The sequence below is a fragment of the Bubalus bubalis genome, chromosome 5 (assembly GCF_019923935.1).
Source record: "Bubalus bubalis isolate 160015118507 breed Murrah chromosome 5, NDDB_SH_1, whole genome shotgun sequence".
In the NCBI taxonomy this organism is placed as follows: domain Eukaryota; kingdom Metazoa; phylum Chordata; class Mammalia; order Artiodactyla; family Bovidae; genus Bubalus; species Bubalus bubalis.
Genome location: NC_059161.1, coordinates 122,108,769 through 122,132,143, shown reverse-complemented (window position 1 = coordinate 122,132,143; position 23,375 = coordinate 122,108,769). Strand labels below are relative to the sequence as shown.

At 43.6% G+C, this 23,375-nt stretch overlaps 1 non-coding gene across 1 annotated transcript; it reads right to left on the bottom strand.

The window, feature by feature from the left end:
* Positions 1 to 13,535: 13,535 nt before the first annotated feature.
* Positions 13,536 to 13,608, bottom strand: TRNAE-UUC. The gene has a single exon. It is a non-coding gene; the product is annotated as a tRNA-Glu (tRNA).
* Between the last annotated feature and the right edge of the window lie 9,767 nt (positions 13,609 to 23,375).

Genomic DNA, 23,375 nt, shown 5'->3' with positions numbered 1-23,375 from the left:
CGGTTAGAGGTAGTGCGGCAGAGAAGGCAATGGCAACCCACTCCATGTCTCTTGCCTGGAAAATCCTATGGACGGAGGAGCCTGGTGGGCTGCAGTCCGTGGGGTCGCTAAGAGTCGGATACGACTGAGCGTCTTCCCTTTCACTTTTCACTTTCATGCATTGGAGAAGGAAATGGCAACCCACTCCGGTGTTCTTGCCTGGAGAATCCCAGGGATGGGGGAGCCTCGTGGGCTGCCGTCTATGGGGTCGCACAGAGTCAGACACGACTGAAGCAACTTAGCAGCAGCAGCAGCAGCAGAGGTAGTGAGCTGAGTCCTACTCTGTCCCTGACCCTAACTGAGACCCAGCCAAGCACCGCTGTCCCTGACTTGTCTCGGATTTAGCAGTCTGGCGGAGGACTGGGGAAGGTGGCTGATGGTCCCAGGGGTTGGTGTGTGGTTTCTATTTGATCATCTCATCTTTGCCCTCACCCCTGCATTTACTTAGCTTTCGGATGGGCCTCATATCCCCAGTTCCAGTCCAAAGTCTTATGCTCATTTCTTTTCTTGTAAAGATAAAATTCTGGCCTCTGAAGAGGAAGGGTCTTTTTGTCTGACTGTGGGATGGGGGAAGGGATGTAGCTGTTTAACTCCGAATGTAATATTCAACCAACAGCAATTGCATGGATTACAGATTGGGTTCAAAGGCCCCTGACAAAACCTGACCAAGTGGTTTAACCAGGGAAGTGTTGATTTTTCTTTAAAGTATAATAAGAAATCCAGTGGGAATTGTCTGTGGTAGACACTGATGCCCCGTTTCCCTCTGTCTTTCTTTCCTGTCATTCTCACCGAGTGGCTTTCATGTTTCTGGCGTCTTTCTGGGCCCTCAGATCACTGCTGGGCAGGAGGAATGGGGAAGGGCAAAGCGGGAAGCTCATGCCTGCTTAGTTTGCCTCCTTAATTCAAGAAAGTGTCCTTGGAAGTCCCCAAGTGGACTTTACGTTGGCCAAAACAGGGTTCCATGGCCACCTCTAGTGGCAGGAGAGTCTGAGAGGTAAGGAAGTGAGTGATAGTCCCTTTGTCGTGAACGACTCTTTGCAATCCCCTGGACCGTAGCCCGCCAGGCTCCTCTGTCCATGGGATTCTCCAGGCAAGAATACTCGAGTGGGTTGCCATTTCCTCCTCCAGAGGATCTTCCTGACCCAGGGATTGAACCCAGGTCTCCAGCATTGCAAGCAGATTCTTTACCTTTTTATTTTTAGCAGGACACCCTGTAGTCCTTCCCATGGGCTACCCTGATGGCTCAGATGGTAAAGAATCTGCCTACAATGCAGGAGACCTGGATCAGGAATCAGGATCAGACCCGGATCATGACTGAGTGACTTTCACTTTCAACAACATCATTTTAGTAAGATTTCGAAGGATTGATACACCATTTAAAATCAGAAGTTGGTTAAAGCTCCAAAGAGGGGATTCTGAGTTACAGTGGCTCTGGGCTTTCTAGGGGAAGACATGGGAGGGTTGCCAGGGCAGAGTGAGGAGGGGGACCAGAGCAGGAGAGAATGGGAGGGGCAGACAGGGACCAGGGACAGAGCAAGAGAGCAAGGGGGCAGGAGGGAAGGAGGAAGAGATGGAAAGGAGGCTCACGAGGAGGAGCCCCAGCGCACGCAGCACAACCTTCATCTCTTTTAACCTGAACCACCCCGCGGACAACCCAAGCACCCCTGCCCGTTGACCTTAGTGGCCAGAGCGCATCTGCTTCATCATATTGTCTATGTCTTTAGGTGCTCCCAGGGCCACGGGCTAGCAACTTTCCAACCCCAGGTGGCTCCCAGGTGCCACCAGGGTCACAGTGGGGATCTATGAGTTCTTTCCAGCCCTTCTAGGGTGTGCAAAAGTCTTGGGGCGTGCTACCTATCCCTCTCCAGGGAGGAGGAACCCAGACCTGGAACCTAGACCTGGAACCCAGACCTGGAACCCCAGAACTGGAACCCAGACCCCTCTATTCTGAGATCTCCAAGTTCATTTATGAGTTCTAGTAGCCCTGCCTCCGGGAGAAGAATTTGTTGAGAAACAGGTCTCAAGGTGTTTTTAGGACGCCCATATAAGCATTTCCCATGACTGTTCTTAGAAGATCTTGGAGAGGTCCAGCTTTCTCCTCCTTCCTACTGACCAGAGAATTTTTAATCAGGGTAGGAAATGAGTGAGTACAAATAGATTCTGCCTGTGGTCCGATTCCTAGAAATAGTCTTTATTTATATCTGGACTGTGGTTGAGGTTTGGAAATCTCATTGGCAGTGGAGTCATGATATAAAGAGAAATATGGGAGGGGAAAAGAAAGCGCATAATTTTATTGCATACTGTACAGCTTAAAAAAACCCAAATGATATAAAAGAATTGGAAGTGAAAAGTAACAGTCTTCTGTCCACACGCCCCTACGCCGCCCCACTTCTCCAGTCCCTGGCATTACTGCCTAGAGGCCACTTTTAAAATTTCTTTATTTTATTATTTTATTGCACTATACTTGATTTAAAATATTTTGCTATTTTCGGGCATACAGTAAACTGATTCATGTATTTACACGTACATGTGTGCTTAGTCGCTCAGTCGTGTCCAACTCCTTGCGACCCCATGGACTGCGGCCTGCTAGGCTCCTCTGTCCATGGGATTCTCCAGGAAAGAACACTGAAGTGGGTAGCCATTCACTTCTCCAGGGGATCTTCCTGATCCAGGGATCAAACTTGGGTCTCCTGCATTGCAGGTGGATTCTTTACTGGCTTAGCCACCAGGGAAGCCCACATCAGTCATGTCCAACTCTTTGCGACCCATGGACTGTAGCCCACCAAGTTCCTCCGTCCATGGGATTCTCCAGGCAAGAATACTGGAGTGGGTTGCCATTTCCTTCTCCAGGGGATCTTCCCGACTCAGGGATCGAATCAGGTCTCCCGCATTGCAGCAGACGCTTTAACCTCTGAGCCACCAGGGAAGCCTATATATATATATATAAACTCTTTTCCAGATTCTTTTCCATTATAGATTATTACAAGATATTGAATATAGTTCCCTGTTGTTTATTTGACATCTGTTTTGTATCTGTTAATTCCATTTGTTGCTGTTCAGTCGCTTGGTTGTATCCAACTCGTTGCAACCCCATGGACTGCAGCATGCCAAACTTCTCTGTCCTTTACTATCTCCTGGAGTTTGTTCAAACTCATGTCCATTGAGTCGCTGATGTCATTTAATCACCTCATCCTCTGTCACTCCCTTCTCCTCCTGCCCTCAATCTTTCCCAGCATCAGGGTCTTTTCCAATGAGTCAGCTTTTCTCATCGGATGGCCAAAGTATTGGAGCTTCAGCTTCAGCACCAGTCCTTCCAATGAATATTTAGGATTGATTTCCTTTAGGATTGACTGGTTTGATCTCCTTGCTGTCCAAAGGACTCTCAAGGGTCTTATCCAGCAGCACATATTTGAAACCATCAGTTCTTCAGCGTTCAGCCTTTTTTATGGTCCAACTCTCACATCCATACCCAACTACTGGAAAAACCATAGCTTGGACTAATTGGACCTTTGTCAGCAAAGTGATGTCTCTGCTTTTTAATATGTTGTATAGATTGGTCATAACTTTTCTTCCAAGTAGCAAACATCTTTTAATTTCATGGCCGCAGTCACCATCCACCGTGATTTTGGAACCCAAGAAAATAAAGTCTGTTACTGTTTCCATTGTTTCCCCATCTATTTGCCATAAAGTGATGGGACCAGATGTCATAATGGTAGTTTTCTGAATGTTGAGTTTTTAAGCCACCTTTTTCACTGTCCTCTTTCACCTTCATCATGAGGCTCTTTAGGTCCTCTTCACTTTCTGCCATTAGGGTTGTTAACCTCTTACTCCTAATTTACCCTTCTCCTCCCTTCCACCTTTGGTAACCATAAATTTGAACCATGAATTGTTCTCCAGGTCTGTGAGTCTGTTTCCATTTTGTGAATAAGTTCACTTGTATCAGGGCTCCCTGGAGGCTCAGCTGGTTAAGAATCTGCCTGCAATGCAGGAGACCAGGGTTTGATACCTGAGTTGGGAAGATCCCCTGCAGAAGGGAGTGGCTACCCACTCCAGTATTCTGGCCTGGAGAATACCATGGACTGTATAGTCCATGGAGTCACAAAGAGTTGGACACAACCTAGTGGCTTTCACTCACTTGTATCATGCTGTAGATTTCACATATAAGTGATATCATCTAATATTTGTCTTTCTCTGACTTAATAAGATAATCTCTAGGTCCATCTATATTGTTGCAAATGGCATTGTTTCATTCTTTTTTGTGACTGAGTAACATTCCATTGTATATATAAATACACTGCATCTCCTTTATCCGTTCCTCTGTTGATGGACATTTAGGTTGCTTCCATGCTTTGGCTATTATAAACAGTGCTGCAATGTTTTTATCCAGATATATGCCCAGGAGTGGGATTGCAGGATCATATGGTAACTCCATTTTCAGTCTTTCAAGGAACCTCCATACTCTTCTCCACAGTGGTTGTACCAATTTACATTCCCACTAACAGTGTAGGAGGGTTCCCTTCTCTCCACACTCTCTCCAGCATTTATCGTTTGTAGATTTTTTTTTGATGATAGCCATTCTGACTGAATGGCTCATTATAGTTTGACTTGCATTTCTCTAACAACCAGCGATGTTGAACATCTTTTCATGCGCCTCTTGGCCATCTGAATGTCTTTTGAGAAATGTCTATTTAGATCTTCTGCCCTTTTATTGATTGGATTATTTGCTCCTATAATATTAAGCTGCATGAACTGTAAATTTGGAGATTAATCCCCTGTCAGTTGAATCATTTGCAAATCTTTTCTCCCATTCTTTGGGTTGTCTTTTTGGTTTGTTTACCATTTGCTTTGCTGTGCAAAAGCTTTTGAGTTAACTAGGCCCCATTTCGGAGAAGGCAATGGCACCCCACTCCAGGTCTCTTGCCTGGAAAATCCCATGGACGGAGGGGCCTGGTGGGCTGCAGTCCATGGGGTCGCTAGGAGTTGGACACGACTGAGCGACTTCCCTTTCACTTTTCACTTTCATGCATTGGAGAAGGAAATGGCAACCCACTCCAATGTTCTTGCCTGGAGAATCCCAGGGACGGGGGAGCCTGGTGGGCTGCCGTCTCTGGGGTCGCACAGAGTCAGACATGACTGAAGCGACTTAGCAGCAGCAGTAGCAGCAGGTCCCATTTGTTTATTTTTGTTTATATTTCCATTACTCTGGGAGAAGACTCAAAAAAGATACTGCTGCAATTTATGTCAGAGCATGTTCTTTGTTTTCCTCTAAGAGTTTTATAGTGTCCGGTCTTATATTTAGGTCTTTAATCCATTTTGAGTTTATTTTTGTGTATGTGTTAGATATTTTTGAATTGTGGTGCTGGAGAAGACTCTTGAGATTCCCTTGGACAGCAAGGAGATCAAACCAGTCAATCCTAAAGGAAATGAACCCGGAAGATTCATTGGAAGGACTGATGCTGAAGTTCCAATACTTTGGCCACCTGATGCGAAGAACCTCCTCATTGGAAGAGACCTTAATGCTGGAAAAGACTGAGGCAAAAGGAGAAGGGGGTGGCAGAGGATGAGACGGTTAGATAGCATCACTGATTCAGTGGACATAAATTTGAGCAAACTCCAGAAGATAGTGGAGAACAGAGGAGCCTGGCATGCTGCAGTCCATGGGGTCATGAAGACTCAGAAATGACTTAGTACTGAACAACTGCATGGTGTTAAAGTTTGTTCTAATTTCATTTTTTACATGTAGTTGTCCAGTTTCCCCAGCACCATTTATTGAAGAGACTGTCTTCCCTCTATTGTATAGTCTTGCCTCCTTTGTCATAAATTAAGTGCTTCGACTACAGATTGACTCTGAAAGTTGAAGATCAATAACTCATGTTTGCATTAATGACTGTTCTTCCATCTTCAAGTCTTGGGATCTCTCTGTCTTCAATGATTCAGCACCTCCTTCCCTTCTAATACTGTAACTCACTTAAATAGTTTTTGGAAAGAACTGATCCGTAAATCATAAATAAAATCCTGTTTGTTCTATTAATGTATTACTAAGCCCCTGCTTTGCATTTGTCGGTATCAATATCTTTCCATCTATCATCTTCTCATCCTAGACTGTAGTTCTCCTGGGGCAGAGGTTGTGTCTGGCACTCCCTGGTCTCTTTGGCAAGGGCTTTTTGCCAAGCGAGTTATTAATACTTTTTTTGCTGTGGCTGATAGATGAGGATGAGCAGCCTGGTGATAGCAGGGTTTGAATCTCAGCTTTTTTCTAAAGGGATAAACGAGACAGTCTTTTGGAAATTTAGGCTAGGCTGAAGGGACTTCTTTCAGAACGGCATCATTTCTTACTGCCCTTCCCAGGCGTGGATGAAATTAAGCCGGTGTCCTTCAGGCCCCGCCTCAGTCATCCACTTCAGACCAGAGGCACGGGACGCAATTACAGCGCGCGGACCACAAGGTGGCAGTATTCCCTTAAGAGTGGGCTGGTGGAAGACTTGCGATTATAACGCTGGCCACTGGAGGGCGCCTCCTCCATCTGCAGCCACTCTGATAGCGGATAAAATCATGTCTTGCGTAGAGTTCCCTAGCTTCCTCTTCTCACTCAGTACTGCATCTTGGACCCTATTCTGTATCAACGTGTGTATAGCAGTTGGTTATTTACATTGGTTATAGCTATTGGCAACTGTAAACATAGTAGAGCTGCTTATAACCCCATTCTTTGTCTACCTGGAGGAGAGAGGTCTTCATCCTCCCGCAAGGAGAAAGTGAAAGCGAAGTCGCTCAGTCGTGTCCGACTCTTTGCGACCCCATGGACTGTAGCCTACCACACTTCTCCGTCCATGGGATTTTCCAGGCAAGAGTACTGGAGTGGGTTGCCATTTCCTTCGCCAAAGGATCTTTCCAACCCAGGGATCGAACCCGGGTCTCTTTCGTTGTAGGCAGACGCTTTACTGTCTGAGCCACCAGGGAAGTCCCCGCAAGGAAAACTGGCTGTGAAATTGGGCAATGGATTGCTGAGTTTGTGAGCCACACACCTCCTTAGAGCTCCTTTAGGATCTAGCCTGCCTGCAGGGTCTTTTCTCATCTCTACTCGTTCCTTCACTTGGAGGTTATTCTGGGCTGTACGTGTGTGTGTGTGTTAGCTGCTCAGTCTTGTCCAACTCTTTGCAAGAGTCGGACTATAAACCACCAGGCTCCTCTATCCATGGAATTCTCCAGACAAGAATATCGAAGTGGGTTGCCATTTCCTTCTCCAGGGGACCTTCTCCATAGAGGGATCGAACCTGGGTCTCCCACATTGCAGGCAGATTCTTTACCATCTGAGCCACCAGGGAAGCCCTATTCTGGGGTATAATTGTCTGCAGTTCTTATAACACTCTGGAATGTAGGTGTTAATCATTCTCCTGTTCGTTCATTGCTGCTCTGCTTCTGCCATCTTTTTTTGTTTGCTTGTTTTATTTTTTCTTCCTTTTTTCTTTTTTCAATTGTTTTCTTTCTTCTTTCTGCTCCCACCTTGTGTTTAAGCTGGGGCAGGCCAGGGGATGGAGCCAGAAGACAGTAGCTATTCAGTTATGCTTGGGAAAGTTCATTTTGCCCTAGAATTCAGCTTTCTGGAGCTGATCTTTTGACAGCTATTTTTATTTTACGCCTGTGGATATTTTTCATTTGATTCAGAGCTCAGAATGAATCACAAAGGGATGTAATTATTCAACACTCTCACAAACAACAGTATGGATTCTGGAGACAGGAGATCCAGGCTCAAAAACCAATCCTTTCATTCCCTAGCTTTGTGATCTTTGGCAAGTTACCCTCTCTGAACCTCAGTTTACTCATCTAGAACATGGGAAGCATACGAATTGGAGCTGTTTAAATAGTGGGTGTAGTGAGCTTGATACATTTCTTGACACATTGAATGCTCTGTAAATGTTCATTAGTTCGACCTGTGCTCAAAAACAGTTTAAATGTCATAGACATTATCTGATTCTTGCAGGTTAGTGAAAATCATTTAGTAAATCCATTTGGGCTGGGGGATTTTTGTGTTAGGTCAGGGTTCAGGAAACTATGGCCCATGGATCAAATCTGGCCCTACACCTGTTGTTGCATGGCTGAAAGCTAAGAATGGATTTTATGCTTTTATATCATTGAAAAAAAAATCAAAGGAAGAATATTATTATTCATTTTTATCTTAGAAACATTATTTTTATTGAAAAAATGTAGCACATCAACATATGTTTTTGTGTGTGCGTGCTCAGTTGCTTCAGTCATGCCGGGCTCTTTGTGACCCTGGGTACCATAGCCCCCCAGCCTCCTGTGTCCATGGAATTTTTTCAGATAGAATACTGGAGTGGGTTGCCATGCCCTCCTCCAGGGGATCTTCCTGACATTATGCAAATTTAAGGTGTACAACAGGTTAATTTGATCCACTTATATATTGTAATATGATAGCCAGGATAGTAAGAATTAGCACCTCTGGCACATCACATAATTATCATTTTTTTCTTTTTTTAAATATTTATTTGTATTTATTTATATAGTTTTGGCTGTGTTGGGTCTTTGTTTTGCATGGGCTTTTCTCCAGTTGCAGCCAGCAGGGGCCACGGTCTAGCTGCAGGGCGTAAGCTTCTCGTCGCGGTGGTCTCTCTTGCGGAGCACGGGCTCTAGAAAGCATGGGCTCTGCAGGTGCGGTTCCCGGGCTCTAGAGCACAGGCTCAGTAGTTGTGGTGCCCGGGCTTAATTGCCCAGCAGGCATGTGGGATCTTCTTGAATCAAGGATTGAGTCCATATCTCCTGCACTGGGAGGCAAATTCTTTACCACTGAGCCGCCAGGGAAGCCCTTATCTTTTCTTTCTAGTGGTTGGAATGGGTACGTTCTAGTCCCTAGCCTCGTAGCAATATTATAATACAAGACTGTTGTCTATATGCCGACACTGCGTCTTAGTTCACAGGACTTATTTACTACGCTTGTCGCAGGTTTGTGTCTTTAAACAACGTCTGTGTTATACCCTTAAGCACCATCCCCTGCTAGCCACCATTTACTTTCTGACTCTACAAGTTTGGCTTTTTTAGATTTAACATATGAGGATGTCATACAGTATTTGTCTTTCTCTGTCTGACTTACCTCACTTAGCATAATGTCCCCAAGGTCCATCTATATTGTCACAAATGGCAGGATGTCCTTTTTCATGGCTGGGTAATATTCTGTGTTTTATATATATATACACACACATAACTCATCTTCTTTATCCAGTCGTCCACTGATGGGCACTTAGGTTGTTCACATATCTTGGCTACTGTGAATAATGCTGGGTTACAACTTAATCCTTCTGAGACTGGGTGGTGAGCAACATTCTTTGTCTGTCTTTGTTAACACTGCTCTGTGTGAGTGAGACACTTTTTAAAAATCACAGTTGATCCCCTGAAATGAACGTCTATTTGAGAGTTCTGGCCAGAGGTTCACCCACTTGCTCATGTAATCAAATCATGTGGGAGCTTTTAAAAAATTCCCCATGCTCCCCTCTCTGGAGATTTTGACTCAGTAAATTTGAGATAAATTCCAGACAAATTCCATTTATTAATATTTAAACCCCACCAGTGACTCTATGGGGGCAGCAGGGCTGAGAACCAACAAGAAAATCCTTAACTAATGAGGGCCACATTTATGAGCTGTGTTATCAGTGAGCACATTAGCAGGGTTTGGATAAATCCCAATTGGAGGCAACCGTGGTACTCCCTTAATCCCACAGGATATCCAGTTGAGGAGATCCTTTAGCTAGCTCTACTTCCATCCCCAAGGAGCCAGGGGCACCGTGGTGAGGATCACGAAGACTGGGGTTCAGATAGTTGGCACTCTCAGATCTTAGAGTCTCAGATCTTAGGATGATTACTCTGTTTATATAATTTAATGCAATTTTCTCATTTGTAAAAGGTGGCTAATAAAACTGCCACATCATAGGTTTTATATGATGAATAAATGTATGGGTGTATATATGTGTGTGTGTGTAACATTTACCAGGGTCTGACACAAACTAAACTCTCCATAAACACGGACCACTATTTTCTTGTCCTTTCCATCAAATGAGTCAGAGGTTGTCAACAGTTCCTGGTTTAGAGCACCAGTGAAAACCATATAATCACCAATTTTTAGAACTAGAAAGGAAACCTACATTCACTTCCTGTGTCTGAAATAAATGGAGAAGTAAACCCACCTCATGGTCTCTGAGTCTGTAGATCCAGGGTCCCAGGTAGGTAGTCAGAGCTCTCTCTCTCTCTTTTTTTTTTTCTGAGAACTGTTTGCCTTTATTATGGAAACATAGCAAAGAGCAAATGGTTTGGACTTTTTACAGCTATTAAAGAAAACACAAAGTATATGGATATAAATGGGGTTACAGATCCCATTCTTCATTTCCAAAATAGAAGGGGGCTATCATTATGTATCATACATTGTTTTGATAAAAAAGTATAAGTTGCAAATTTTTAATGTTTTATTTTGGAGATATATATGCAATCTCATTTGAGATATCTTCTGTGAGATAATGCTGAATTTTTTCATTAACATATGCTAATCAAGCAAAATTTTTTATTCCTTTTTTGTGTTTTGTTCAAAAAGCATATTCTTGTTTCCTGCCCTCTTTTTTTTTTTCCTGCCCTCTTTTTTAAAAATTAATTTATTTTAATTGAAGGCTAATTACTTTACAATATTGTAGAGGTTTTTGCCATACATTGACATGAATTAGCCATGGGTGTACATGTGTTCCCCATCCTGAACCCTCCTCCCACCTCCCTGCCCATCCCATCCCTCAGGGTCATCCCAGTGCACCAGCCCTGAGCACCCTGTCTCATGTATCAAACCTGGACTGGCAATCTATTTCACATATGGTAATATACTTGTTTCAATGCTATTCTCTCAAATCATTCCACCCTTGCCTTTTCCCACAGAGTCCAAAAGTCTGTTCTTTACAGATGTGTCTCTTTTGCTGTCTCACATATAGGGTCATCGTTACCATCTTTCTAAATTCCATATATATGCATTAGAATACTGTATTGGTATTTTTCTTTCTGACTTACTTCACTCTGTGTATAATAGGCTCTAGTTTCATCTACCTCATTAGAACGGATTCAAATGCATTCTTTTTAATAGCTGAATAATATTCCACTGTGTATATGTACCACAGCTTTCTTATTGATTCGTCTGCCGATGGATGTCTAGGCAGCTCTCTTACAGCCCGTGGAGCTGCGAGGCATCTCTGTATCCAAGAACAGAGCTAGTGCAGCACAGGGGTATTCCATCACGAGGGTGGGTGGCTCTCGGAGAAGACTGTTTACACATGTTTTATTACTCCACACGCTCTTGCTGCTTGCTAAGGACTTTTTATTTTTAAAGTTCGTAGTTTATGTTTTTTTCATGTCTGTCTTCCTCTTTGCTTAGTTGACTTGAGAGCCCATGGACCGCATCATGCCAGGCTACTCCACTATCTGCTGGAGCTTGCTCAAATTCATGTCCATTGAGTCAGTGATGCTATCTAACCATCTCATCCTCTGCCACCCTCTTCTTTTTGCCTTCAGTTTTTCCCAGCATCAGGGTCTTTTCCAATGAGTCGGCTCTTTGCATTAGGTAGCCAAAGTATGGGAGCTTCAGCACCAGTACTTCCAGTGAATATTCAGGGTTGCTTTCCTTTATCAGTTTTCCCATCCTTTTGGAATTGATCACTGACTACCAACACTGCTCGCTGTACGACAGGCCAATAAAATGAGAGAGGAATTGTTGGGACAAAGCATAGTGACTTTACTTGGAAAACCAGCAGACTGAGAAGATGCTGAGCTACTGTCGCAAAGAACCATCATCCCTGAGTTAGAATACAGGCTTCTTTTACACTAACTTGGAGAGAGGGGTGGAAAAGGCAAGCATTCCCCGCTTCCAGTCAGACTCCGAAGGGGATGGGTTAATTTCTTCCTTCCTGTAGCCGTTCACAGGTGGGCTTTGTCAGGAGGTTTCTCGGGAGCTAAACAAAGGTATTTTAGGTTTTATTTTTCTTTACTGGAGTATACTTGCTTTACGGAGTTGGTGATGGACAGGGAGGCCTGGCGTGCTGCTGTTCATGGGGTCGCAAAGAGTCGGACACGACTGAGCGACTGATCTGATCTGTTGCATTAGTTTCTGCTGTACAACAAGGTGAATCAGCTGTATGTATACATATATCCCTTCCCTCTAAAGCCTCCCTCCCACCCACCCCCACCCCAGTCCTCTGAAAGTGAAAAGTGAAAGCAAAGTCGCTAAGTTGTGTCCGACTCTGTGACTCCATGGACTGTAGCCTACCAGGACCCTCCGTCCACGGGATCTTCCAGGCAAGAGTACTGGAGTGGGGTGCCATCCCAGCTCTCTAGGTCATCACAGAACATGGAGGTGAGCTCCCTATGCTACATAGCAGCTTCCCACTAACCATCTCTTTTACACTTGATAGTGTATATATGTCAGTCCTACTCTAACAATGAAAGGTATTTTAGCTTAATTCTCATGACATGGGAGGTTGTGTTCCCAGAGATGGACCGTTATGTATAATTTAAGCTTGTAGGCAATATCCCTTTATGACTAACTTGTAGCAAAAGCAACAGAATACAAAGGTTAAAGTAAAAGAAGCAGGTCCAATATGGAGTCAGATTTAATCTTTCCTATTGCAAATGGCAACCCACTGCAGTATTCTTGTCTGGAAAATTCCATGGACAGAGGAGCCTGGTTGCACAGAGTCAGATGTGACTGAGCACAGCACACACACACACACACACACACTACAAATGTAGATTCATCATCAGAACAGTTGAACCATCTGATGAGATCTGTTGATAGTGGGAGAGGCTGTGCCTGTGTGGGGGCAGGGACTATATTGAAACTTGCTACTCAATTTTGCTGTGGACCTAAAACTGCTCCAAAAAATAACGTCTACTTTTAAAAAAAAAAAAGAGGGACATATGTTGTTTAAATACTCTCTTCAAACAAGTGGGGGGAAATCCATGGGAAAAGAAAAATCAAGGAATCTGTCGCCCCTTACAGACAGCTGATCAAAACTACCAGGGAATTAAAGACATCGGATTGAAAACACTATTAGAACTCATGAGAATTTATTAGATTAGCTGAATACAAGATCAAGGTCAGCATACAAACATCAAGTACAATTGATAAACCAACTGCCATGGGCATATAACATAATGGAAATAATGATAAATGGACAAAGGTAATGATAGCAACAACAAAAATATGCTGAAATATATTTAGTCAGAAATAAGCAGACCTTTAAAGATAACATCATGAAACTCTACTTCTGGATTAAAAACCTGTCATGAGGTTTTGTGTAGTCTAAATAGATATTTTTATATATGTGTGTGTATTATATATATTTATATATGACTATTCTAAGTAGCTGATCTTTTAAAAGCCCTGCATTTGTATTCCTCTCCCATCGCAATGACTGTTTTGTTTTTGTTTTTTTGGTGGCACACAGCATGTGGGATCTTAGTTCCCTGACCTGGAATTGAACCTGGGCCCACAGCAGTGAAAGAACGGAGTCCTGCCCACTGGACCACCAGGGAATTCCCTATAATTACCGTTTTTGGCATCATATTTTACATCTAACTGTTTGTGTATCCCTTAACTACTTATTGTGGATACAGATGAGTTTACTACTTTTGTCTTTTACCCTCCCTCCTAGCTTTGTATGTGGACGGTTTCCGGCTTTTAATGTATGTCTGTGTTTACTGGTGAGCTTTTTCATTTCATAATTTTGTTTCTAGTTGTGGCCCAAAAAGGACCTAATAAATACCCACCTTGTTTTCAAGGAAATGAGAAAACATCTAATGATGTCAACTGCTTTCAAATTGCTCTACAGCTTCAGTGTAGCCTCCATTAACAGGATAGTTGCGGGTTAGTTTTGAGTTCTAAAGTGCTGTTTGAATGTCTCAAAATTAGCATGGGCTCGCTTGCTGAGTTGAAAGGGCCTGATTTTGGTCCCAGACTCCCTGGGTTCAAGTCCAGCTCTGGCACTTTCTACTTGTGGGGACTCCAGCAAGGTGCTGACCCTCCTAGCCTCAGTTTCCCCATCTGTAAAATAAGGCAATAAAATATTGCCTGCCTCATGGGATTTGTTTTAAGATAAATAAATTAATAGGGGCGAAATGTCCAGCACAGTATCTGGTGGTGAATGTCATTTATGACACTTATATAACAGGGGGGAAAAAGAATATAACTACTAAGTCAAACAAAATAAATCACCGCATTTCCAAAGTCCAGGGTCAAGGCGAGTTTACCTGACTCTGCCAGTGAAGAATGTTTATTTATCCTCAGTGCTAACAAAGTGTGCTCAGAATTTGTCTCTGGTTCCACTGGGATTTCTCTCAGTAAAGAAGAGGCCATTACTTTTCAATCACTTTTATTTACTGTTTAATGGCCAGTTCTAAGTACCTGTCACTGTGGTTTTAATACTGACTACTGGAAGGAAGGTTATAGGAAGTAGTAGGTGGAGAAAGATTATTTATCCCAAAACACACAGGGACTCTGGGGACTCAAGTCCTTAACAGAATGTTCTGGGCGCTCACATCCTTTTGGCTGAGGTTGAAATCCCAGGGATTCTCCAGGTCTTTGTCAACTACAAACTGGCCCTTGCCACTGCCACTTGCCATCTGCCTCTACGAGGACTGAGTCGCATGCTGCTGCAGCTTATGATTTTAAACACCCCCTAAAAAGAGTTTAGGGTGGAGAGCAGAAACAAGGCATTCTGTGCTTGGGGTTGGGGGGAAGTGGGGAACTGGCAGTCTTCAGATAGTTAGATGCTTTCAGGATTTTGTGAGCCCAATTCTTGTATCTTTGCATATCTAGAAAAGCACCAAAATCCTTCATGGTGACGACTGCTCCTTATGACTAGCAGAAACCTTCTGAAAAAGTATGTGCTTGATTGCATGTATTCCTCCTTCACCAAAATTACATGTATACTGACCTTCCCCCACCTGCCTTTTTGGAGCAATGTCTCAGAGCTCTCTGAGGGGCTGTCACCTGGGTTATAGTCCTCATTTTGCCCCAAATAAAACTTAACTCGCAACTCTCACATTGTGCTTTTTTTTTTTTTAATTCCACATCTTGAAACTGATGAATATATCTCCCACCTCCCCTTTCACAATCCCTCTTGTTCCAACTTACCGAAGAGAGTAGGTCTTTGCATCATCTACCAGAATCTTAACACGGAGCTTTGACCCTGCCTTTAGAAATTCCCAGACCTCAAGGAAACAGTTTAAAGTCTTATTTGGTGATACAGACCAAAAATTTTTTTTTTAATGCCAATATATATTTTTATTGGATTATTTGAATAATTGTGTTGGAATTTGGCTTAATAAATGCTATAGAGAGAAGAGAGAGAGAAACTTCAAAATTATTCATTGGACCTTTTGGTAGTAAAAGTGCTGATAACATAAATCAGGACTCTAGAAGTCCAGATCTCTAGATCTCCAACTCAAATATGACTTGCCAAAATACCAATAATAACATTTAATATTCCTGACAGTATACTACAGTAGGGAAACAAAAATGAAATACATCACAACATAACAGAGTGCTGCCGTTGTTATTTAGTTAAGTAGTGTCAGACTCTTTGCAACCCTTTGGGCTGTAGCCTGCCAGGCTCCTCCATCCATGGGATTTCCCAGGCAAGAATACTGGAGTGGGTTGCTATTTCCTTCTCCAAGGAAAAACTGTCTCTATCAAGTGATTTCTACTTATTTGCCTTAATAAAATCCAAAGAGGACTTAATTTAGCTGTGACTGATAAAATTATTAAAAATCATTTTGAGTGATAAATGATCACACCATTTTTAGACTGTTGTTCAGAATGACTGAAAGATTTAAACAGCATTGCTATTACAAAAATCATTTATTCTACAACTGCAAATCATGTGACAAGTGTTTTCAGAGTTTACACCCATGACGATGAAATACATGAATAAAAGTACCTCATTTTAGCAGTAAGTGATTCCCTGGTGGCTCAGATGGTAAAGAGTCTGCCTGCAATGCAGGAGACCCAGGTTCAATCCCTGGGATGGGAAGATCCGTTTGGGGAAGGAAATGGCAACCTACTCCAGTATTCTTGCCTGGAAAATTCCATGGACAAAGGAACCTGTCAGGGCTACAGTCCATGGGGTTGCAAAGAGTCGGACGTGACTGAGAGACTCCACTTTGCTTTCTTTTTTCACAATATCTATGCATATATAAGGAGAAGGCAATGGCACCCCACTCCAGTACTCTTGCCTGGAAAATCCCATAGAGCCTGGTGGGCTGCAGTCCATGGGGTCGCTAAGGGTCGGACACGACTGAGCGACTTCACTTTCACTTTTCACTTTCATGCATTGGAGAAGGAAATGGCAACCCACTCCAGTGTTCTTGCCTGGAGAATCCCAGGGACGGGGGAGCCTGGTGGGCTGCCGTCTGTGGGGTCGCACAGAGTTGGACACAACTGAAGTGACTTAGCAGCAGCAGCAGCATGCATGTATAAAATCAAAAAGAGTCCTCATTCAGCTCATGAAGAGATATATTTATCAATAGCATTTCACTTCATAAATTTAAAAAGCATCAACAATTGAAATAAATATCTGGTCTTTGTCCAAAGCTGCAAACATCTTTGCTACTGCTGCTAAGTCGCTTCAGCCGTGTCCGACTCCGTGCAACCCCATAGACAGCAGCCTACCAGGCTCCCCTGTCCCTGGGATTCTCCAGGCAAGAACACTGGAGTGGGTTGCCATTTCCTTCTCCATCTTTGCTGGTCCCCAAATCGCCAATGCACCTTGTCTTACAAACTCCACGAAGGCATTTTATTCCATCTTCCCTTGCGCTTCTGCATTGTGGAAATTATGAGATGTATATCCTGGGGTTCCCCAGGGAAACATGTGAGTGGTGTAGTCACTCTTTACTACTCCCACAGACCACCTGCCCACCGCTCTCCTATGCCTAAAGCAGCTCAGAGTTAGGGCCGTGGCTGTGAGCTGCAGATGGACGTGGGAAAGGCCACAGAGCATCAGAGATTGTTTCCATCTCCTTGTTCATCAACTCCTGCCATGAAGTGATGGTCCTGTGATGCCTAAATCTCTTGTCTGTGTCATACCCTAGGCAGAAGGAGATAGGAAAATATTAGAAATGCTTGATTTGTTCCTGAATTCCCTGTAACACTTACTCATTGTGTGCACCGAGCACTTGTGCTGTCTACAGTGCTGGGTATCCAGCCAGGTATCAGTGGAGACACCACCTAGACTTTGGGGACCACTCATCCACTTGTAAATTGACATCGTACACCATGAAGCATCAGTGGGGTACCCCCCACCCCGACCCAGGGATATCAAGTACCCTCTTTGGATGGCCTAAGACCTCCTTTCCTGAGAAGACAGAAGCTGTGTTCATCATAATACATTTTGTATTTGGAATTAGCTTCAAACATGCAGAAACATTGTAAGGATATGTATAGCAGAACACCAGCATACCATTACCCTGACACATTTTTTAAAATATTGAAATATAGTTGATGTGCAATATTTTTTAAGTTGCAAATATATGATATAGTGATTCGCAATTTTTAAAGGTTTTATCCCATTTATAGTTATATTTTGGCTATATTCACTGTGTTGTACAATAGATCCCTTGTAGCTTACTTTATACCTAGTAATTTGTGCCTTTTAATCCCCTACCCCTACATTGCCCCTTCTGCTCTCCCCCTCCTCACTGGTAACCACTAGCCTGTTTTCTATACCTGTGAATATTTCTTTTTTGTTATATTCACTAATTGTTTCTTTGTATTTTTTAGATTCCACATATAAGAGATATCATACAGTATTTGAATTTCTCTGTCTGATCTTTCACTTAGCATAATGCCCTCCAAGTCCATACATGGGGTTGCAGATGGCAAAAGTTCCTTCTTTTCTATGGCTGAGTATAATTCCATTATATAGATATATAACAGATGCACTTACTGTTGATGTATGACTTGATTTACTTTATTCATTTGGAGACTTCTCACAAAGATGCAGCCCTAAGCTTTCAATACATGGGCTGAAAATTCCAACAGACATGCCCAGCTTCAAATATGAAATTATACCCATATATTCCACCTACCCCAGAGCTGTAGCAGGGCTGTACATACATAAAACCAGGGTCAATGTAAGGGCTAAAGAAACTACAATAAGCAGATCTTGTGTAGCTGCGAACCCTCCCAGGTCAAGAACATGTAGGCTGCATTTAGAGAGATCTGAGGAGTATTGCATAGTGAAACTCTCAAGGGCTCTTGATTTCCAGGCAGAGTTCCAGAAGTTTCCTCTACCAAGTAGAGGACACTTGAATGTCGAGGATTCTCCCTCCATTCTAAGTTGTTTTCTGCAGGAGTCAGGATTACCAGACCAAGGTGAGGCACTGTTCAAATAAGTCTGTTCTTCCTGGGGATCGGATGTTACCTGAAGCAATTCCAGAGGGCAAGCTGCCTTGCAGGAGTGGAGCCAGGTGCTAAAGACTCTTCCTGCCCCTCCCACAGTCAATAAGGTGAGCTGCCAGGTCCTTGAGGTAGATGCTCGTCATTGTAGGTCAGCCCTACAGGTGCAGGAGACCTCTGAGGACAGCAAATCACAACCCCATCACAGGTCCTTTCCAAATAGGCGAGGCTGAGTCCTCTGCAAACACAGGTGCCACTTATGATGATGAAATTAGCAGTTTTTTTTCCATCTTTCCCCTTGAGGAAAAAAAAGAATAATGCTATGGCATTCATGACATGTTGAATGTACATTAAAAAAAAATGAATTCTGAAAGAACAGTGTGGAGAAGGAAGCCAAACAACCTCAGGACCAGGGAATTGTTGAGCCTACAGTCACTGTAGGAGCCCCAAGGCTGTTGGCTTTGATCGCTGGAAGGACTTTCTGCTCCCAACAGTCTTTTGTAGTGGAGGGGATAATGAAAGATTTTTGTTTCTTGTTTCTTGGCCCTCATTCATCTCCATTATCATCTAACACTTACATACGTGTAGCCTTTGCTTCTTTCCCCAAATCTCATTGTAGATTTGCTACTTTTTGCTGCTGCTGCCAAGTCGCTTCAGTAATGCCCAGCTCTGCGACAGCACATAGACGCACACTGCCGTCCCATAAAAGGCAGCCCACCAGGTTCCTCTGTCCCCGGAATTCTCCAGGCAAGAATGCTGGAGTAGGTTGCCATTTCCTTCTCCAATGCATGAAAGAGAAAAGTAAAAGTGAAGTCGCTCAGTTGTGTCTGACTCTTCATGACCCCATGGACTGCAGCCTATCAGGCTCCTCCGTCCATGGGATTTTCCAGGCAAGAGTACTGGAGTGGGTTGCCATTTCCTTCTCCAGGGCTACTCTTTGGGTGTAAGAAAAAAGACATAAGATCTTACAGGGGCTTCCCTGGTGGCTCAATGGATAAGAATCCACCTGCGAATGCAGGGGATACAAGTTCAGTGCCTGGTCCAGGAAGATCCCACATGCTGTGGAGCAACTGAGCCCGTGTGCCACAACCGCTGAGCCCGAGGGCTGCAACTACCGAAATCCGAGTGCCCTAGAGCCTGCGCTCTACAACAAGAGGGGCCACTGCAATGAGAAGGCCACACACCACAATAAAGAGTAGCCCCACTCACCACAACTAGAGCAAGCCTGTATGCAGCAGCGAAGACCAGTGCAAAGGAAACTAAATGAATAAATAATTTAAAAATTTTAAAACATCTTATAGGAATTTTAAGCATATGTGTTGGTTAGTTGATACACTTACTATGCTAATTAAGTCTTTTTGTCACGTCATGGGCAAAAACTTACAAGCTGTTAATTTTGTTATAGGTCAGATGTTCGCCTTCACTGTATCAAAGATCTAAGACCAAGACTGTAGATTGCAATCATTGTGTGCCTGGTAGGGTCTCTATTTATTTAGTTGCTGAGTTAGTTCCTTTTTCCTACCCGTCTCTCATCTGCTGGAACTGAAGACCCATGTGCGACACATCCCAGGCTCTCTTGCCAGCCGCCTTCTCATTAGGCTCTCCAGGGAAGGGCACTCATGAAGATCGGAACAGGGTAGGGGGCAGCAGTCGTGTGTTCTGAGCTTCTGAAGTCGCCTCTTGCAGCGGTTGTGGCAGCAGTGGGTAGAGTAGACCAGCAGCCCAGCCGCGGCCGTGTTTACAGCCGTGGCTTCATGTCTTGGGCCTTGGTCCTTTGGTTCTTGCTCAGGTAGCTCAGTTTCGACAACAGCAACTGCACCTTCACCTGCACCCAAGGGATGGGCAAGACCTTTTAGTTTTCAACTCCAGTTTGAGAGGCAGTATTATCTTCTGTAATTATCAATCCTTGTGGATCCTTTATGCTCCCTTATCCCTGTTCCAGCCTTTCACCTTCATTATCAACTTCTATCTGAAATTCACTCTGCTCAATATACCTAGAAGGTTTTCTATTTCTTGATTGGACACTAACAGACAAATGGATGCTCCTCAGAACCCAGTGGGTGCTGAGGTTGGGCAGTGGGAGTATTTGCTCTGGGCGTGTGGGCACACAGAGATGCTGTGCCTGTGGAGCATTTGAAAGTGATGGGTAGAAGTGAACCTACCCTGGAACCTACTTTTCTAAATCACATAAAGTACACCTCCCTGAAGAGATATAGGTATAGGTTCAATACCTGTTCAATGTTCCTTTGCCCTGGAGCAGATCACTCCTAGCACCCTGTCCTTGAAACTCTCCCAATTTCATGCAGTCATTCAGGCACCCAGGCTTTACCACTGAAGCATCTGATAGAGCCTTAGGACTCTCCTGGATCTTGGTGTTCAGTGGCAGAAGAGGGAATAGGGAGGGGAGCTTTCTGGGACAGGCCTGGAGGAGATGTTTCTCATGACCCCCACATTCCACTGGCCTGAACTCAGTGAAAAGAAGATCAGCCATGTGTCCTGGCTCCAGAGGAGAAGGGCTTGGTAAATAGCTCTCTGATATCTGTTTTTAATATCCTTACTATTTAGAGCATAAACTATTTTGTAAATTGTTGATAGTCAAAGCTATGGTTTTTTCAGTGGTCATGTATGGATGTGAGAGCTGGGCCATAAAGAAGGCTGAGCACCAAAGAATTGATGCTTTTGAACTGTGGTGTTGGAGAAGACTCTTGAGAGTCCCTTGGACTGCAAGGAGATCCAACCAGTCCATCCTAAGGGAAATCAGTCCTAAATATTCATTGGAGGTACTGATGCTGAGGCTGAAGCTCCAATATTTTGGCCACCTGATGTGAAGAGCTGACTCATTGGAAAAGACCCTGATGCTGGGCAAGATTGAGGGCAGAAGGAGAAGGGGATGACAGAGGATGAGATGATTGGATGGTATCACCAACTCAATGGACATGAATTTGAGCAAGCTCCGGGAGATGGTGATGGACAGGGAAGCCTGACGTGTTGCAGTCCGTGGGGTCTCAAAGAGTCGGACACGACTGAGCAACAACAAAAGAGCATAGACTATTTTGTAAATTGTTGATCCTGGTAGGCAAACACTGTATTTAATTTCTTTATTCCTTTTTAGAAAAATACCTTTAAAAATTATTATTATGTTTAAAATTTGTTGACCATGCCCCGTGGCATGAGAGATCCTAGTTCCCTGACCAGGGATGGAACTCATACCTCCTCCATCAGAAGATCAGAGTCTTAACGACAGGACCACCATGAAAGTCCCTATGTATCATTTCTAATCCCGTCACCCTCAGGAAGACCTGTTAACTAACAAAAGCACATTTTTTTTTCAACAGCTTTATTGAGATGTAACTCACACATCGTAGAATGCATGCATTTAAAGGGTACCCTTCAGTGGTTTTTAAATATATTCAGAGTTGTGCAATCATCCCCACAGTCCATTGTAGAACATTTTCATCACCCCCCAAAAATAACCCTCCAGACAGCAGTCATTCCCCATTCCCATGACCCCTTCAGCCTTAGGCAGTAAGTAATCAACTTTCTGGGCTTCCCAGGTGACTCAACGGTAAAGAATCTGCCTCCCAATGCAGGAGACACAGGAGATGTGGGTTCAGTCCTTGGGTCGGGAAGATCCCCTGGAAAAGGAAATGGCAACCTGCTCCAGTATTCTTGCTTGGAAAATCCCATGGACAGAGGAGCCTGGCAGGCTACAGTCATGGGGTCTCAAAGACATGAGTGAGCGACAGAGCACACACATGCACACAATCAGCTTTCTGTTTCCATTCTCTTTTCATGCTGCTGTTGAAAAGTCTGATGTGAGTTCTACTTATTTTGTGGGAAACATGTAGGTTTTTCTTTTCAACCCTGAATTTCTGAGTTTTATTCATGGAAACTAGGATTTATTCAGATGTGAGTCTTTTCCATCGATCTTAGTCTTCACTGAGCCCTTTTAGTCAGAAACTCATAAAGCACATTTATTTTTATTACCATTCCCAGGCAATTGGCATCCAGTGTGTGTATTTTTTTTTTTTTTACTGAAATATAGTTGATTTATAAAGTTGTGTTTGTTTCAGGTGTACAGAAAAGTGATTCAGATCTGTATCTATCTATCTATCTCAGATGATTTTCGATGCTGTTCATGCATTTTGTGAGAAGTGGTTTAACTTGAGTGTTAACTTCCAAGAGATGTAATATTTGCTTAAGTCCAAGACATGTGTTAGAAGTATAGCAAGAATGATGCATTTCTGCCTGGAGAGATGTCACTGTCCTGTCTCCAACTCTAGGCAGGAAGAGTCCTACAGAGTGTAGTGAGAAGGAAAAACAGGAGAAACAGTTCTACGAGGTGTTTTCTGTATGTTTACCTTGCCAAAAATCTTGAACATGACACTCATGATTCCAGCCTCCTCACTGGTCTCTAGGATTCCTGTTTCCACCAGAGTTTGTTAGCAGTGCATTTTCCACAGGAATTTAGCTCTTGTGTACCTCCCATCTGCTCCCCGTTCCTTATCCCCTTAGTGCTGATGCTACATGTTAGGTAATGAAGCCTGCAGTTTGCACAAGACCACCCTTTTCCACCATAGGGTGACAGGTCAGTGCTGGGGACAGACACTTAAAAAAAATATTTAGGAAGTATTTGATGATTCATTGGTTTTTAAAGGAGTGTGTGTGTTTGTGTATCTCTTTTAGCCAAGTGATTAGAGGTTTTCCTATGATCATTCTGTTCTCGGTTTTCAGTGTGATTCCATGGTGGTCAGAAAGTACACTGTGTCTTTTGCTGTGGCCAAAGTCGGTTGAGTGACCTGCTGACATGGACATTCCAGAAAGCTGCTTCCGTTTGCTCCAATTTTTGGTGTTTCTTCCAACACTCCCATCTGCTGGATGTCTGGCAGTTGCTGGTGTTGTCAGC